The following is an 18180-nucleotide window of genomic DNA, read 5'->3' as shown; positions in this document are numbered from 1 at the left end:
GTGAAGTCTACATGACCTGGGGCTAGAAGGACAGATTGGAGTCTAGGATGACACCTAGTATTCTGGCTTGAGGGGAGGGACTGATGGTGGTGTTGTTGGTCTTGATGGAAAAGTCGGGGGGGGGGGGGGTGCACGGGCTGAGGGGAAAACTAGAAGCTCAGTTTTGGAAAGATTTACTTTGAGGAAGTGGAGTGACAACCAATCCGATATGTCGCTAAGTAGGCTTGTGATACGGACAGAGACTGAAGGGGTGAGGTGAGGGGTAGAGAGATAAAATCTGCGTGTCGTCGGCATAGAGATGGTAGTTGAACTATCTTCTCCCCCTCCGGCGTGGCCGGAGAGGAAGAGGTAGTGAGGTTCACACCTCTCTGCGAAGAGGTGCGAACCTCCTGCGGGGATGTTCCGGACCATGGCGTCAGACTGACGCCACCCAGTCCTGTCATCTGCAGTGCGATCACGGAGAGTTCCTGCACTTGCGGATGTCCCTGGACAAAGGTCGCGCTCATGAGAAGCGCGGCCCATGTCCAGGGGGCGTGCCTCGTTGCAGGCCCTGGCCCGCCCACAGTTGCCAGGACGACCGGAGAGCGTCCTGCATCAGCTTAAGAAGGCTGATTCCGGGCTCCCCGGTCATCTTCTCTGCTAAGAATCCACCGAGGGAGCCCAGCTGCGGCAGGACCCTCATGGCGAACTCTGCCGAGACCCCCAAAGTTACGGGGGGAGACCGCACGCTAGCCTGCCTGAGCCCCAGAAAAGGGGGGGGGGGAAGACCGCACACGCCAGCCTGCCTGAGACCCCCAGCCAAAGGGGGGGGGAGATCGCACACGCCAGCCTGCCTGAGACCCGCAGCCAAAGGGGGGAGATCGCACACGCCAGCCTGCCTGAGACCCCCAGCCAAAGGGGGGAGATCGCACACGCCAGCCTGCCTGAGACCCCCAGCCAAAGGGGGGAGATCGCACACGCCAGCCTGCCTGAGACCCCAGCCAAAGGGGGGAGATCGCACACGCCAGCCTGCCTAAGACCCCCAGCCAAAGGGGAGAGACCGCACACGCATGCTGCCTGAGGACCAGCCAAGGGAGAGCCCACACACCTACTCCGTATTCCCGCAGGTACCTGTTTCACACTATCTTGTTCCCTGGGAGACCGGGCACCCTGTTGGATCCGTGAGTACCTACTCCTCGTTTTGCCTGAACCGTTCTTGAACTGCCCCTCTACTTCACTGTGGGATTATAACTGCTGCAGAGACTTTAACCTTGCCCCTGGTGCTGGACTACAAGTGCTTTTTGCCCTCTCCTACTATTCCCCTAGTGGCGGGGTCACCCCCCTTGCAATCCCCCCCTATTGAGTGACTATCATTTTGCCTCAATAAAGCTTTGTCTGTTTGCTATCCGCCTTGTGTGTTCTGTCCTGCCTACCCTCCGTCACAGGCACTATCAACTTATTTGTGCCCTAGCTAAGAATAAATGGGATATCTTACAGAAAATTTCCAAACTGCCAAATATCGTCAGCAAGTGCTGAATTTCCAAACCTTATCTTTATGCTTGTTGCTGCTGGACAGTTTTCCTTACTTTCTGTCCAGCTGACATCACTTTACCGGACAAGAAGTAACATAAAATCTCTATAGAGCCTCAAAAACCAGTAAAACCTTGGCTGGAGTTCTCATCCTTACCCACTTTATCAAAAACTAAGGAAAAAGCTTTTGCTAGACATACACTTTAAATTTGAACTCCAGGAAGAATATTTGTGTATACTTACATTGGGCAAACTTGGCTCAATGTAAATCAACATCAATTTTACAGAAAATAGAAGGACAAATAAAAAATTGAACACCTTTAACAGGTGAAACATGACCATCAAACACATACATAGAAGATCATAAAATTGAATTATTCAAATGAATGGAACTAAAATCAGTAGCCCAGCTAAAATGGTTGCTACTGATGTCCAAGAAGTAAGATGGGCATCACGGGCATCAGTTACAGATCACTGGTAACTACAGCCTAGAGCAGCAATGGGCAAACTACGGCCCGCGGGCCGTATACGGCCGGGCGGACCTTTTAATCCGGCCCGCGGAGCGTGGCAAACATTGGCTGTCAGGATGTAGGCGGGGCAGCGTGACGAACTCCTCTCCTCTCACAGTCCGCCCTGAAGACCGGAACGGCACGGGAACACGGCGAGAGGAACGCGCGGAGCAAAGGTAAGTGAATTGACACAATATGGGGAATAAATTACTATGGGGGATGAATTACTATATGGGGGATGAATTACTATATGGGGGAATAAATTACTATAGGGGGGTGAATTACTATGGGGGATGAATTACTATATGGGGGATGAATTACTATATGGGGGATGAATTACTATGGGGGATGAATTACTATATGGGGGATGAATTACTATGCTTACTATGGGGGAATATTACTATACTTACTATGGATGGCATGGTAGTGCCTGGGCCGGCCAGCAGCTAGTCCGGCCCCTGGGTCCAATATATGAACCCATTGTGGCCCTCAAGTCAAAAAGTTTGCCCACCCCTGGCCTAGAGACATGAAGGCTTAATTATGAGTAGTTGCTGACACCTAGGACAATGGTGTCACTTCATAGGTAACAGTAGACATATTGGTACATAGCTTCAGCCTAAAACCATGAATTTGGTACTTTGTTGATAATTCCAACGCGTTTCATGGGACAATGCCTGCTGCTTCAGGAAAAACAAAAAACACAGATTCCTACAATAAAGCAAAAATGGAACCCAGAACATATAATCAATATATAGCCATACAAAAAATTAGACAGAACAATGAAAGTAAGGAATAAAAGGCTTAACAGCAATTACCAGTTGACAATACTGATAACTTCCCAAATGGCCTGTGCAGGATATATAGGACATGTCAATCGCATCTGGATGGAAAGGGGGCCTCCAGCAAATAATTAGGAGTAATCGTCAGTCAAAAGGAAATATAAATCCACTTGTAAACAGCAGAAATGTTATTCTAGAAAATTACAGAGTACAGTGGTCAACAAAGACCCCCACGACTCCCAACTACACCCCTACTCCCCATATTGGTCATAGATCAAAGCCCTTCAAAAATGGGGGGGGATTTTTTACAAACAGTGAATATTATCTAAATCTCCGTATCAAAATCAGCTTAAGAAGCAACATGGTACAAGAATATCTATAAGTATACATACCCAAGATCCATCCAGATACATACCACAGTAAGTGTTAGTGGCTGACCGATAGGTGCTCAAAAATAAGGGTACCACAAGAGTAAAATCATTTCCCATCAATAGAGAAAGGGAGAGATGGGTCTCTACCCTATTCCCCTGTGTAGTCCTGAAATAAATTAAACCTGCTGGGCTTCAATATCGGTCAATTGGAGCCAAAATGGCGGCATTGAGGCTGTATGTGCCGTCAGTGACGCATGATGACATCTGGCGTCATCGTGTCATGTGACATGACGTAAAACGTCAAAAGAAGTCACAGCCATCTTAAGAGAGCCCATAATACAGGACAATTAACAAACTATCAACAGAGAAATAGCAAGGTGGAACAACAATTAGTATATTGCAAGAAAGGACCCCACTGGAAGCCGAAGACCTCTTCAAATGCAAAGAGCACCAGTGGAGTGGTGGCTACAATAAAAATATATAATATTATGTCCATAATGCATCAGGGGTGATGGTATCGTCAAACGATATTACATAATACTCTTACAATACAATAACTACAAAAAAAAAAAAAACTCAGCAAATCCAAATGATCCCAAATCAAAATGTTTTTACATTATAAATGTGTACCTGTAAATGGTTTGGTACCTTTAAAGCCCCTTTAGTTTCTTTTTGGTTAGAGTCTCATTTACTACATATCTAATTAGGAGTGTGGTAGAAGTAAAACCCTGTTCACAAGGACAAGGAGAGAAATTTTGTCTCCATCTCCCACTCCAAGTATACCTTGGCTCAATCGAAGTATGCATATCTGATATCCGCAGGGCCACTGGGGATGCTGTAATATACTGTAGTAGTCCACACTACATAAATCGAGAGCCATGATCTTCCAGGTTCTGTGTGAGCAGCTTCCTCTCTGTACACTGACCACAGGGGATCGCTTAGCACTTGTATTTTTTTTTTTTTTTCAATAAATACAAGATGTTCTTTAATTGGATGAGGTGAACATGAAAATATGATCTCCACTCAAAGCTGGCCCACAGCAAATATGAAAAAAATATCATTCCTGGCATTCAACTTTAACCTGATGCGAAGACTTCAAGGTTAGTGTCAGGTTAATCTTAAAAATTAACACTTACCCCGAAATTTAGCCTAAAACTTAAAAAGAAGTGCGAGATTGTAAAAAAAACAAAAACAAAAAAAAAACAACATACATAGTCAACTCTATGCCTGCAGGATTGCTGCACTGTCACTGCTGTCCTCCACCAGCTCTAAGCCTTATAACTGAGCAATCATATGACCGCTAATCACTCAGTTCTTCTACTTCAGTCTACTTTGAGCAGAGAGTGGTGATTGTTAGTGACCACTCTCTGCTCTGCACATCCGATGCTAGGCTGTGCAGGGGGCAGAAGTGGCTGGCTCAGGCTTTGAGAGGTGTGCTGAGAGGCTAAACCAGCTGCTGGTCAAGCATCTGGGTGGATCCCAACATTATTGTTGAGATCCTTCCAAAGCCTGGACCGATTCTGTGACATCAGCCAACAGCAGGCTAATTCTTGGTCACAGGAGCACAAAAGTAAGTGCACTCCTGTGACTCAGAAGAGAAGTAAAAAGGCTTTAGCCATATTTCTATTTTAACTCCCTAATACCCAACCCTAACCTTATCCCCAACACTAAAAGTAACCTCTTTACCCAATAGTTACTTTCCTCTTGGCTAAAACGGAGAATGCCTCTATGCCAAAACCAACCTATACCTGTGGATAAAAAAGCAGAGCTTAGATGACAGCACATAAACTCACGGCTTCAATATGACTAGTTTATGCTAATGGGAGTTAAAAAAAAGACCCTGTCACCTACTAAAAATTTCAGGTAAAAGCTCAGAAAAATCACGTATTTTGAATGCTTACATGAAACGTTTTCTATATCTTTTTTTTTTATTATTTTGGATGTGTATTTAAATTTGCTGCAAAATATGTCTACTCCAGCAAGAGTATTCCCTAACACAGCCCCCTTTACTCTTCAGAAAGTGTCTAATTGCTGCCCTGCATCCCTTCCCTCTCCCCTGTACATAACCTTCTATGTAGCTTCTGAGGAAGCAGTGTCACTAGAGTGACAGCTCTGAGTCAGCAGCAGCCTCAGGTCTTTTGGATATCTACATAAGGAAGGCTTTTACAGGTACAAAAATGTGCATAAAATAAACTACATTCACATACAATCATATGACAATGTTGTTGAAATGAATATTCATAAAACCAGGGTTATTTAAAGCAAAGCAGTGATAAAAAAAAACAAACCAAAAAAAAAAACAAACACAGATGGATGTTACAGTGAAAAGGGTAAATGTATTGTTAACAACAATAAAAGCAACCTAGAATACAGAATGACCTGCAGAATGGGAGGATTGATCAGAACGGATTACTCACAGACAGGATCTTAGCTCAAGGACTTGATTTTGTTTTTGCTGAGAAGTAATTATTTTGAAGCATTGGGTTGAAAATGACCCTGAATATGCTGTAAAAGGTTTTTTGTTTAGCAATTTGGATGTGTTATTATAGTTTTGTGTGACTCATACTATCTACACATATCTTTCTAACCAGTTAGCATAGTTGTAAAATGTTCTTAAAGGCCAGAAATGTAAGTTTCCAATCACCTTACACAGAAATATACACTATATTCCCCAACTCATTTGAGAGAAGAACAAATAATCCTTCTTATAAACAGGAGGTCTATAGCACTTATCACAGAAAACCTGGCTTGTTTCCATGGAAACTGAAGGGGTACTTTTGTCTGCACAGACGTAAATGCAATGTTCATCATTTTCCTAACCCCCCACCCCTTTCAACTATATGGAATACAAGAGAATTAACTTACAGTACCAAGTATGTAAATGGATTTAATTTATATACAAAAAGCTATATAAAAAGTAAAAAAATAACAGTCACTTTGATTATAGTAAAATGGGATGATGTCTCTAAGAAAATGGTTTAAAACTGTGAGTGATGTTTCAGAGATTTGTCACTGTTAGGAAATCCTGTTAAAAGCCATTTATATTTGCTTTTGCTATACTGTTGGTTGTTTTAATCTAAGATTTACTTATAGAAATGTTATTGAGCTTGTACATGCCAGGTATTTTTACAGTTCTTTTATGTCTTTGTTCTCCTTGGTGCAAGGACAGTTTTCTGAGACCAAATAGTGCAGATTTTGATCTGTTGGTTGATATCATGTGGATAGCCTCTCTGTAGTGATATGCAGAGAGAGCTCCAAGGGATACTGAAGGCTCCACACCATGGAAGAAATTTTTTTAAATGGTATGTAAACTGCAGGTGCATTGTGGTGCAAACACTGCTGTAACCCATAGAGCAGGGGTTCCCCAACCCCTGGGCTGCAGACAGGTGCTGGTTCATGGCCTGTTTGAGACCAGGCTGCACTGGAGGAGGTGAGGAGCAGAAACCCAGATTGATGTTTACATCACTTCCCGCATCACCACTGTAGGGTCTGCCTCCTGTGAACATTAGATGGTAGCGGAACCATAAGTGTCAACTGCGCATGTGCGCGTTTTCAATTTCCCTTTCCTGACCTTGAGAATCTAATGCCGGTTGCCTGCTAAGGCAGTAGCCCGGGAAGAGGCTGCAAGAGGTTTTACTTTAGTTTACTCACAGCACAAAGAAAACCCTGACAAATTGACATCTGTTGGCAGGCTACAGTGACAAGCTGCACCTGGAGGCAGGCTACAGTGACAAGCGACAAGCTGCACCTGGAGGCAGGCTACAGTGACAAGCGACAAGCTGCACCTGGTGGCAGGCTACAGTGGCAAGCGACAAGCTGCACCTGGTGGCAGGCTACAGTGGCAAGCGACAAGCTGCACCTGGTGGCAGGCTACAGTGGCAAGCGACAAGCTGCACCTGGTGGCAGGCTACAGTGGCAAGCGACAAGCTGCACCTGGTGGCAGGCTACAGTGGCAAGCGACAAGCTGCACCTGGTGGCAGGCTACAGTGGCAAGCGACAAGCTGCACCTGGTGGCAGGCTACAGTGGCAAGCGACAAGCTGCACCTGGTGGCAGGCTACAGTGGCAAGCGACAAGCTGCACCTGGTGGCAGGCTACAGTGGCAAGCGACAAGCTGCACCTGGTGGCAGGCTACAGTGGCAAGCGACAAGCTGCACCTGGTGGCAGGCTACAGTGGCAAGCGACAAGCTGCACCTGGTGGCAGGCTACAGTGGCAAGCGACAAGCTGCACCTGGTGGCAGGCTACAGTGGCAAGCGACAAGCTGCACCTGGAGGCAGGCTACAGTGGCAAGCGACAAGCTGCACCTGGAGGCAGGCTACAGTGGCAAGCGACAAGCTGCACCTGGAGGCAGGCTACAGTGGCAAGCGACAAGCTGCACCTGGTGGCAGGCTACAGTGGCAAGCGACAAGCTGCACCTGGTGGCAGGCTACAGTGGCAAGCGACAAGCTGCAACTGGCAGCTAGGTGGCTCTCACTGATTCTGCATTACAGGGAGTTGAACTAGTTCATTATATATTACAACGTAATAAAAGAAATAATGTGCTTCACCTATCCTGACACTATATCACCCAGGGTGTCAGGATGAATAAATGCTATCCCCCACTCCCCACCCTGTATCCAGCATATAGCAGTATTCAGCAGGGGATGGATAGCTGTAAACAAGAAACACTACCCTTCCAAAAACACAATGGCAGTACCTGACTTCCCTACACTCTCTCTCTGTGCTAGAGAAACAGTTACACTATTATCATAGCTTCCTCCATCCAGTTTTAAACTGACCCGATTCCCCCCATTCACTCATTCGAGGTGGATGGGAGAGTCCTCCCCATTGTGTCACTGTATACTTACTCTTCTCCATTATATTCTGTGTTCAGTTAGTTCCCATTTTTCCTTCCACTATACCCTATGTCACCTTCCCATTCTATATCGTGTGCGCACTGAATTTTTGTTCATTATATAAGGATCAATGCATATACGGAAAACAGGGAGACTTTCTTCTCATCAGAACACACTGATCAGTGCTGCAGGCTATAGCATGAAGTACTGACTGAGCAGCTTTTTTTCCCAATAGGGTGGTTGAACAGAAGTTGATTGGTAGTATTGGAGGGTCCCTGCCGAATTTCATTCCAGGTATGGCCACGTTTTATATTCATCTGTTCCTGCAGGATATCTCTGACTATATCACACTGCTTCTTGTCACAATCTTCCTGGCAGGGTCTATGTATACGCTATGCACTCTCACTCATTCCTATGAAGCTTTTGGACTTTACGTAGGGATGAATATACTACACAGGCATGAATGGGAGTGCAAGACTCATGGGCCTTGCTAGAAAGATTTGGACAACTGACTGTGTGATCTAGTCATTGATATTTCGTTGAAACAGAGACAGGCAAGTACAAAGCTGGCCATACACTAGAAGATTTTTGAATGAACATTCATAAAACAAATTCCCAATACATATGATAATTTGACAAATGTCATTTAAAAGTACTTAACATTTTTGTTTGCTTTTTAAACTTTAAATTTTGAAACAAATGGATTTTTCCAAATGAAAACTACATACACTATTAGAAATTCATGCTTTTAGGAAAAATTTTCTGTCCTGCTACTTTGAATTTTTTCATACCTGCAGTTGAAAACTAATAATATAAATTAGTGCAGCGCTAAAATCATATAAAAACATTTAAAAGAATCAATAAATTCAAAACAATGTCCATAAAGTCTATGAATTGTGATTGTTGAAACTAGTGAATACTGGTGGTGCTCCTTGGGAAATGATAGAAATGCGCACTCACCAGAAATAAATAGGGTATGAGCGTTGTATAAAAATCCCTCATCAGAAGTCTGGTCAGAGGTCTGGTCAGCTTGGGCAATCCTCCCTTCTGTGTGATGACAGGACTCAGTGAAGAAGAATAAGATCTGGGTTGATCTGGAGACTCAGAGAGCAGAAGTGTCAGGGCTGCTGAAGACCCAGCTGTGGAGGGGGGACACCTGAAGTACTTATTTTCAGACCCAGGCACCATACCAAGAGGTGGAAGATTTCCTGTAAACAGGCAGTTCCATCCAGCCAGCCCCTTTGAGGAAACCTCTGGTTACCTGGATCTTCTTCTTCTTCACCGAGTCCTGTCATCACAAGGAAGGGAGGATTGGCCAAGCTGACCAGACCTCTGATGAGGGATTTTTATACAATGCTCATACCCTATTTATTTCTGGTGAGTGCGCATTTCTATCATTTCCCAAGGAGCACCACCAGTATTCACTAGTTTCAACAATCACAATTCATAGACTTTATGGACGTTGTTTTGAATTTGATTCTTTTATGTGTTTTTATATGATTTTAGCGCTGCACTAATTTAGATTATTTGTTCTACTGCATATATTGGTGGCTTTGAGTGCAAAGCTGCTTTATGATTAAGCGCTCACTACATACTGTTCTGTTTGTTTTAGTTGAAAACTAATGTTCTTTTGGCCCCATTAACAATTAGAAAATCCAACAAACATTCTTAAAATGGAACTGCACTGCATCTGAGCACCACAAACCAAAAATGCTATTTAACCACTTGCCGACTGCAGATAGCCGAATGACGGCTTCACTGTGGCTGGCGAGTTCTGGGAGGGCATCATATGACAGACACAGCAGATCATGTGATGTGGTAAAAGGCCAATCACAACGGCCTTTTACCACGAGATCAGCGTTGTCCAATGACACAGCAGATCACCAGTAAATGCAGTTGCCGGTTATCAGCTGCACTTTCCTCACGCTGTCACAGCGTGAGGAAAGTACTGCTGATAACCGGAAATTGTCAGATGACGGATCGGCACCGATCATCACAAGTGCCCAGCAGTGCAGCCCACAAGTGCCACCCACCAGTGCCGCCCAGCAGTGCTCATCATTGTTGCATATCAGTGCAGCATCATCAGTGCCACCTCATCAGTGCCCATGACTGCCACCCATCAGTGCAGCCTCATCAACACACATCAGTGAAGGAGAAAAAATTACCTGTTTGCAAAATTTTATAATAGAAATAAAGAAAAAAAACTTTTCTTTTTTTAAAAATTTTTGCTTTTTTTTGTTTATAGCACAAAAAAATAAAACACCCAGTGGCAAGTAAATACCACCAAAAGAAAGCTCTATTTGTGTGAAAAAAATGATAAAAATGTAATATGGATATGGTGTTGCATGACCACGCAATTGTCATTCAAATTGCGACAGCGCTAAAAGCTGAAAATTGGCCTGGGCAGGAAAGGGGTATAAGTGCCCGATAGGCAAGTGGTTAATTCATTTTTGATATTCAATGCAAACTCCTCCATGTATCCATGTCTCCATGCTTTGTTTTGCTGAGAAATCATTTTGAAAAACACCCCCTGGCATTTCTGGCAGTAGCCATCTTGAGTAAGGGCAGATAATTCATGTATCATTTACTTCCTGGAATCCATCTTCCCTTAGCTCAGGCATAGGCTGAGCTGAGAACCCTCCCTTTCTTCTGGAAGACTGCTGGGATGTAGGACATAATTTGCCCAAGCATGGAAACCAGGAAGTAATTGAAGAAATGAAGAAAAAAAAAAAAAGTTTAAAACTAGTAAATATGATATACTTTACAATCTATTTACTAATGCTAGCAGCATAAGGGTTAAAAAATAGTCATTGTTGATTGAGAGAGTGAAGTTCCGCTTTAAAATCAAAAATTTTGACCAACATTCATGATTCTGCCAGTCAAGACTAGGAGTGTGGTTCACGTTAAGAAGTTTGTGTTTACAAGAAACTATGTATGGTTACCGCAGCAGTTTTTCTTTTTCTCAGTTTAGAAAAAAAGAATGGCTATAGCCAATATACTAAAATGGATTACTACCCTTTATCTTACTTAGGTCCAGTTCCAGCCAACACTTTATTCTATATTGGAAGGGTCAAAAAACAAAAAAAACAAAAAAAAACAAAACCATACAGTGGACCCCTGCATGATTTTTTTAAAATGTAGCTCATCATAATGTACAGAGCAGTTGTAACTTGCTTTGTGCTGCACTATAGCACAGATTCGTTTCAAGGCACTATGGCTGTGTGTTGGGGTATAACCGACAAAGAATAGAAAAACACCATCTCATACTACACATATTATTCCATGCATTGTGGTGTAATCAAGTCTTTACTTTTGGATAAAGTGGGAATGGGTTATTACTAGGGATGCATCGATATTTCGGTGGCTGAAACGTTTCGGATGAAAACACCCCTTTCGGTCGTTGGCCAAAATGAAAAAAAAGCACCGATACAGGTGGCGAACAAACCCGCCCCTCGCCCCCGCCACTGGCCACCATTCGGTAGTTCTCAGCCTTACCTGAGAAACCATTGATCCCGGCGCAGGGCATAGAGGAGAGTGAAGGAAAGATGGCCGCCATTCATCTCTATGCCCTTGGCGGACCGGAATGATGTCACTTCCTGTTCTGGACATTTTTTTTTTTTTTTAAAGTACTAGATCAATGCTTTACATTGTAGAGAAGAGATGTGGGGTCTTATCTCTCCATAAAGAGGACCTATCACTAACTATTTCTATCACATGCATTTCTTGTGATAAGAATAAAGGTGATTAAAACTTTTTTTTAAAGGGACAGTGCAAAAAAAAAATTTAAATAGATTTTAAAAAAAGTTTAAAATGCCCCCGTCTCCCCGTGCTCGCACGTAGTAGTGAACGCATACGTGGACGGTATATGTAAACGGTGTTCAAACCACACACGTGAGGTATCGCCACGAACGTCAGAGCAAGAGCAATAATTCTTGCACTAGACTTCCTCTGTAACTTTACACTGCTAACCTATAGAAATTTTTAAAGCATCACCCATGGAGATTTCCAAGTTTCACACCATTCCACGAGCGTGCGCAATTTTAAAGCGTGACATGTTGGGTATCTATTTACTCACCGTAACATCCGCTTTCATATTTTACAAAACATTTGGGGTATATATTGTTTTTTTGTTTGTTGTTTTTTAATCAGTGTATTTTTTTCCAAAAAATATATATTCAATTTTTAAAAACTGTGCATTTTGGTTTCGGTTTTCGGCCAAGTGCATATTGAGTTTTCGGTTTCGGCACCAGAATTTTCATTTCGGTACACCACTATTACCCCTGCTGGATTTTTATAGCTGTATAGTTATGTACATTTCTTCTCATTTCCTGTCTCGATGATACTAGCACAATAAATTAGGGGAAAAGATATCACAGGGACACATAACAGCTTTACTTGTTTCATGAAGTTCACAGTTTCAGTTGAATCAGGCATAAATTACTCAAGTCACAGTGAAAGACAAACATAACTCACACTGATGGTTTCAAAATGCAACTCTAATGCACAGAATGCTGGGAAAATATCCTTGCTCAGTCTTCTCAGCTCAGCATCAGTTTTCTCTTCTTGCAAAATGTTATGGTAATACCTATAACTGTAAAGGAATAATTTAGTAAATCATAATATACCCTTTTATTTAAATGCTGTGACATTTCCACTTGGTTCATTTCTACAAACATATAATTCCCCCATCTGTCTCTATTTATGTTGCTAGGCATATTTTGGTAATTTGCGACATGGCTTAAATAATATTTGGACATTTAAAGTCTTTGTAAACCCTACCTGGATGACATTTAGTTTACTAATGCACTGCATGTCAAACGTCAGACATTCTTTTTCATAAACTACTTTTTTCCATCCTTTAAAGGATATGTTCACCTTTTATGAAAAAAATAATAAATGCATATCTTTTTACAGCCCTGGTGTCCCAATATGACATCTCTGGGGATGCCAATGTGTGTCCCCAAATGCAGACAGTGTGAGTTTGGGGACATGCACCAGCATACACCTACAGATGTCATATTGGGACACAATGGCTGTGTTCATGTACGGAACACCTATACATCCCAGTGCAGGTAAACATGGCCCTACATGGGTGTATAGTACACCCTGTGTGAACAAGGCCATATCAGGAAGTACCTAAATAAAGACCTTCATGGTAAGATCTCCAGATATTGTTTCAAGCTCAACTGATCTTCCATTTTACATCCGCTGAATACATTCCAGGTGCATGAAAACAAAAAGGTGTTGACAATCCTACTTTCTTTTCTTAACAGCCACAATCTGAGCAGAAAAGCATATCCCCTGCTAGCATGCTGCAGACAAGAACCCTTGCTCTCAATGTGGAAGGCATGGTCTCTTTGCAGGGGTACAACATGCCTCCAGATTCAGAGCTAAAACTTTCCAATCATTAGAGACCATGTGTTTTGCTGAATGCGGAGCTACAGGTCTGATTTGGCAGGAGGTGTGTCAGACTTCTGCAGAGAGATCGCTGTTTCCACACAAAGACCAAGGGATCTTCTCTACAACATGTTGGCAGTGGACAGGCTTTTTGCCTAGGCTGTGGCTGCTTTCCAAAGAAAGCTGCATGACACCTTTAGTTTTAATGTAACTGGAACGGATTTAACTGATTTTAAAGTGATCGCAATCCTTACATATACATATTGAAGTGACTGGCCTCAGGTAATACACTGCAGTCTTCTCTTCATCCATTCAAAGTTCTGAATTTATAAAGCTTGTCGGAGTTCTGAAAAAAAAGGGGGAGGAGAGCTGAAACTACACTCTGCAGAGCTCAGTGAGGAGAGCTCACACTCCCCACCCCCCTCACACAGCACACAGGAACAAAGTTGGTGCTGCTGGAGGTTCCTCCCCTTTTCTCTTGGTGTCAGGAAAACGTGTCAGAAGTGATTCATGCTGATAGCAGAGGAACAAGGCAGCAGGCAGAAATGAAACTCAGTGCTCTGAACTGAGACACATACACACTACATGGGGATATGCTTTGGTCACACATCTGAGGTTTATAAATACTTTAAACTAAAAGTTCAGTTGAGTTTTAACAAAATCTAAATATTTAAAAAGAAAGAAGACGGAATAAGACAGAAAGAGAGAATGGCAGTTGGGCGGATGTACAGCAACAGTAGTGAAAACTTGATGCTGGTGTAGCTAGGAAGCCAGTAAATGGTTGTTGCCATCAGATTCTACCAATAACCAAAATATTTCTGTGTTAACTGACAAGTTTTAAAGCCTAGGTTTAGTTAAATGTTTTTATTTTTGCTTAACTGGTTCTAAAGCCTTAATTTGTTCACTTTAATGCATTCTATGCATTATGGTGAAACACCCCACATGGAAGAAAAATATATTTTAAAAATATTCTTCCCAAATATATTGTCATATATTTGAAATGCTACAATTCTGGCCATATTCAATATATTTCAAAATATACTTCAAGAAATATATTTACTGCATGTTGAAAGGCGTTTTTATTACAAAATATATGAAAAATATGTAAAAAAAATACATTTCAAATATACTGTATGTCATTAAAAATACAAATCTACATTTTTGGAATGCATTTAGAAATATATGTAACAATATATGTTAAAATGACTTTTTTATATGTTAAAAAAATCTGAAGAATATCTTTAAAAATATATATTTTTAAAAATATACATTTTTTAAATATATTCTTAATTTTTTTAACATATAAAGAAAATCATTTTAACATATATTTTTACATAGATTCCTAAATGCATTCCAAAAATGTAGATTTGTATTTTTAAAGACATACAGTATTATATATAATTTATTTATTGCAATATATTGAATATGGCCAAAATTGTAGCATTTCAAATATATGGCAATATATTTTGGGAAAATATTTTTAAAATATATTTCAAATATATTTTTCTTCCATACGAGACCTTCTGTGCTGCAGGATCCCCCCCAGCACCGTCGCTTAAACTTACCTGAACCCCATCCCATCCAGCGATGTGAACAAGAGCTGCTGTCTCCCTCCTCCCTCGGCAGATAGACAGCAGAGGGAGCCATTGGAGCTGCTGTTAATCAAAATGCTGTGCCAAGTCAGGGGGGTGGGGGGTGGAAAACAGCTTTCCGTGGGGGCACCGGAAAGAGCTTGGAGCGTTAGCAGGGGACCCCAGAAGAAGAGGATTTGGGCTGCTCTGTGCAATACCATTGCACAGAGCATGCAAGTATACCACATTTTGTATTTTAGAAAATAACAAAAAAAAAAAAAAAAAGAAATGAAGGTTTAATGATGCTTTGAATCAGCAGAAGGGACAGTGCCTACATTAAATGAGAAGTGTCCTTTGTGCAGTCCTAGTTGAAATTCGAAGTCCTCTGACATCAGCATTACCCCCACCGCCATAATCTTCCATGGTTTCAGGGTTCAATAGCAGCACTGGACCTGTCACAGGCACTCATCAAGTGTCCTGACTATGCCTGCCCTTTCCGACCCTCCTCCATTCACAGAATCTGTACTTTGACTTCTGTAAATGAAAAGGGCTCTATGAATTGAAAAAAAGGAACTTTCATTCATCTGCTTGTCCTCCATTCATAGAATGCTTTCATTGATGGAAGTATCCCTGCACAAAATAAATTCTACAGGATCCAGCTGCCTGCACAATGTGGGACATTCTTCATTACTGGGAAGTTGTGCAACTAAAAAAAACTGTATAGAAAAATGAACGTTAGTTGAACTTCAGCTTCAAAATATTACTCTGTCATGAAGGTCCTTGTTTAGACACTTTTAGACACTGGATGTCTCAATAAAGAGAACCTGTCACAAAAATCATCACATAGGGGTCTTTGTCTTTCGTTTTTTTTTTTATTGTAAAAGATGAAAGTTACACCCAAGAACATAACATCCCCTCCCAAAAAAATTGAGGGCACCCCACCCCCACATATACGCACATACAAACATAAAAGCACATGCTGGGGCACCTACGCATGAAACCGTCGATTGCAATACACATGTCACATATCGCCACGCACGCCAGAATGAAATCAATAATTCTAGCACCAGACCTCAGTACCGCTAAACTGGTGACCTACAAGGAGCTTTAAAAATGTTGCCTATAGAAAATATAGGGTACTGAAGTTTGTCGCCATTTCACGAGCATGCATAAATTTAAGGTTTGACAAGTTGGATATCTATTTACTCACTCCAACCTAATCTTTTATATTTTACAAAAAAAAAATGTAATTTATTGCTTTTTTTGCCCTAAAATGTACTTATTTTTTACTGAAATTTTGTGGAAATATCATGCGACATAAAAAATTGTAACTACCACTCTTTTATTCTCTAGGGCAGGGGTGTCAAACTCACGGCCCTCCAGCTGTTGCGAAACTACAAGTCCTATTATGCTTCTGCCTTTGGGAGTCATGCTTGTTACTGTCAATCTTGTAATGCCTCATGGGACTTGTAGTTTGGCAACAGCTGGAGGGCCGCCAGTTTGACACCTGTGCTCTAGGGTCTCTGCTTTCAGAAAATATATAATGCTTGAGGGTTTTATGTAATCTCCCGGCCTAAAATGATTTTTTAAACGTGTGCAAAAAACGCAAAAACGTCTCTGGCGGCAAAAAGGATAAAGGATAAGCCTGACACTCCCCTTTCCTGAGTAGCAGCCAATCGGTGCTCCTTACACTGCACGGTCTCTCTCCTCCTGGCTAGTCCCCGAATGTGGTGCTGGAGACAGGCAGGGAGGGGAGGAGGAGATAAACAGCGCAATGTTAATGTTATTAAATGTTTAAGTCGCCATAAAGCCGGTTTTGTTTTTAAAAGTCCCAGACATTCCTAAAAGCACCTCAAATTTAAATACAATTTTGATTAAAATTTTTTTTTGTTTGTTTCTATCAGAACAAGTAGATTGTCACGAGGGGCAAGTAGATTGGGGCACCGATTAAGGCAGGCCATAGATTATACAATTTTCTTGAGATTTTTGGTTTAGATTTACCAAAAACCATATAATGGTAGGTAAAAACTAACAACACTTTCAATTGTATCCAATTAGGCAGGCCCTTGCACTACATAGTTGAAGGTAAATCTAAAGGAAATTGGATAGAAAATTGGACAGTGTATGGCCAACCTTAGTCCCTGGACAAGTAGTTTTTTTAAAAACTTGCACACCCCTGAATTAAGTGTAGGCATTGTGGAAACAGTTTACAAATGACAGCTTCGGTTTGTGCTCCAGGCCTACAGCCGAATAAACAGACCTTGGCTATCAGATATAAGATGGCTACCGCCGCCCTGTACAGGTAACAGCTGCATTTTATTACAATGACATACCTGAAGCACCTCACGCTTCATTTATTATATAACCCAACTTCCTAGAATCAATATATAAACAAGCCAAATAGCAAAATCATCTGGAAAAGGAGTTATAAAATGAGGTTTGTTCATCTGGTGCCCTTAGTAAGGTGATCATTGGCTGGGGGATGGGAATCCTCCCTGCATCACACATCAGTTGCCATGACAACCATTCCTTAGTATCAAAGCTATGGGAGGCTGGAATTACTGTAAAACAAAAAAGTGTAAGAAAACCCCCCATGCATCTTACCAGTGAAAAGCAGCAGTCATTCAAAGAGCAGCGGCTGAGCACAGCTGTCACAGCACAGGCTTATAGGGTCCTCTTGGAAGATGAGCGTGGCTAGCGCGCATGCGTCTTTCTACCGGCCCGGCCACCGTCCCAAAACAGGAAGTGGCCGTGTTGTCGTCCTTGTGGAGCTGGGAAGAACCATCGGACGCTGTGTAGGGGGGAGGAGAGGGGGAGAACTGGAGTGTTTACTGTTTCCTTACCTCATTTGTTGCAGCGAGGATTGTTTGAAGGGATGAAGACGCGTTTAGAACGATTTAGTTGTGTTCCAATAAGTTGATGTTACTTGGTGTGTTCACACTAGTTGAGGGCGGCACACGGAGAGGCATTTTGGTGCTTGGAGTTCTTCATACCTCCAAACTTTGTGAAAGGGATGCTTTGGGAAAAACGGGCGTGGAATGCCGTGTGTGTGCTGCCACCTGTGGTCGGTAGATGGCGCTGGAAGTCCTGGCTGATGCTGTGCAGGGACAGGAGGATGTGTGCACACCTGTCAGTAATCAGCAGCCTGCCATCCTCAGTCACTGATCATCAGTGTTTATAGAGTGACGGGGGTCCCCTGCTATTTATTTT

General features: G+C 42.2%; 1 protein-coding gene across 2 annotated transcripts in view; it reads right to left on the bottom strand.

Annotated features, from left to right (window-relative positions):
* The window catches only part of ICA1L (islet cell autoantigen 1 like), a 127012-nt gene extending 109043 nt beyond the window's left edge, over window positions 1-17969 (bottom strand). The window contains exons 1-2 of one of the 2 annotated variants that reach the window (XM_089670423.1): window positions 17814-17969; window positions 12476-12593 (exon numbers count right to left, since the gene is read on the bottom strand). The gene's annotated coding sequence lies outside the window, so the exon portion shown is untranslated. Of the gene's footprint in view, window positions 1-12475; window positions 12594-17574; window positions 17697-17813 lie in introns of those variants that run through there. The other variant, XM_089670416.1, reaches the window with a different exon arrangement.
* Between the last annotated feature and the right edge of the window lie 211 nt (window positions 17970-18180).

The sequence above is a fragment of the Staurois parvus genome, unplaced genomic scaffold (assembly GCF_062004578.1).
Source record: "Staurois parvus isolate SC_StPar_1 unplaced genomic scaffold, SC_StPar_1.0 ptg000011l, whole genome shotgun sequence".
NCBI lineage: Eukaryota > Metazoa > Chordata > Amphibia > Anura > Ranidae > Staurois > Staurois parvus.
Note: the sequence above shows the minus strand (reverse complement) of the source record. Positions and strands in the feature narration are given on the sequence as shown.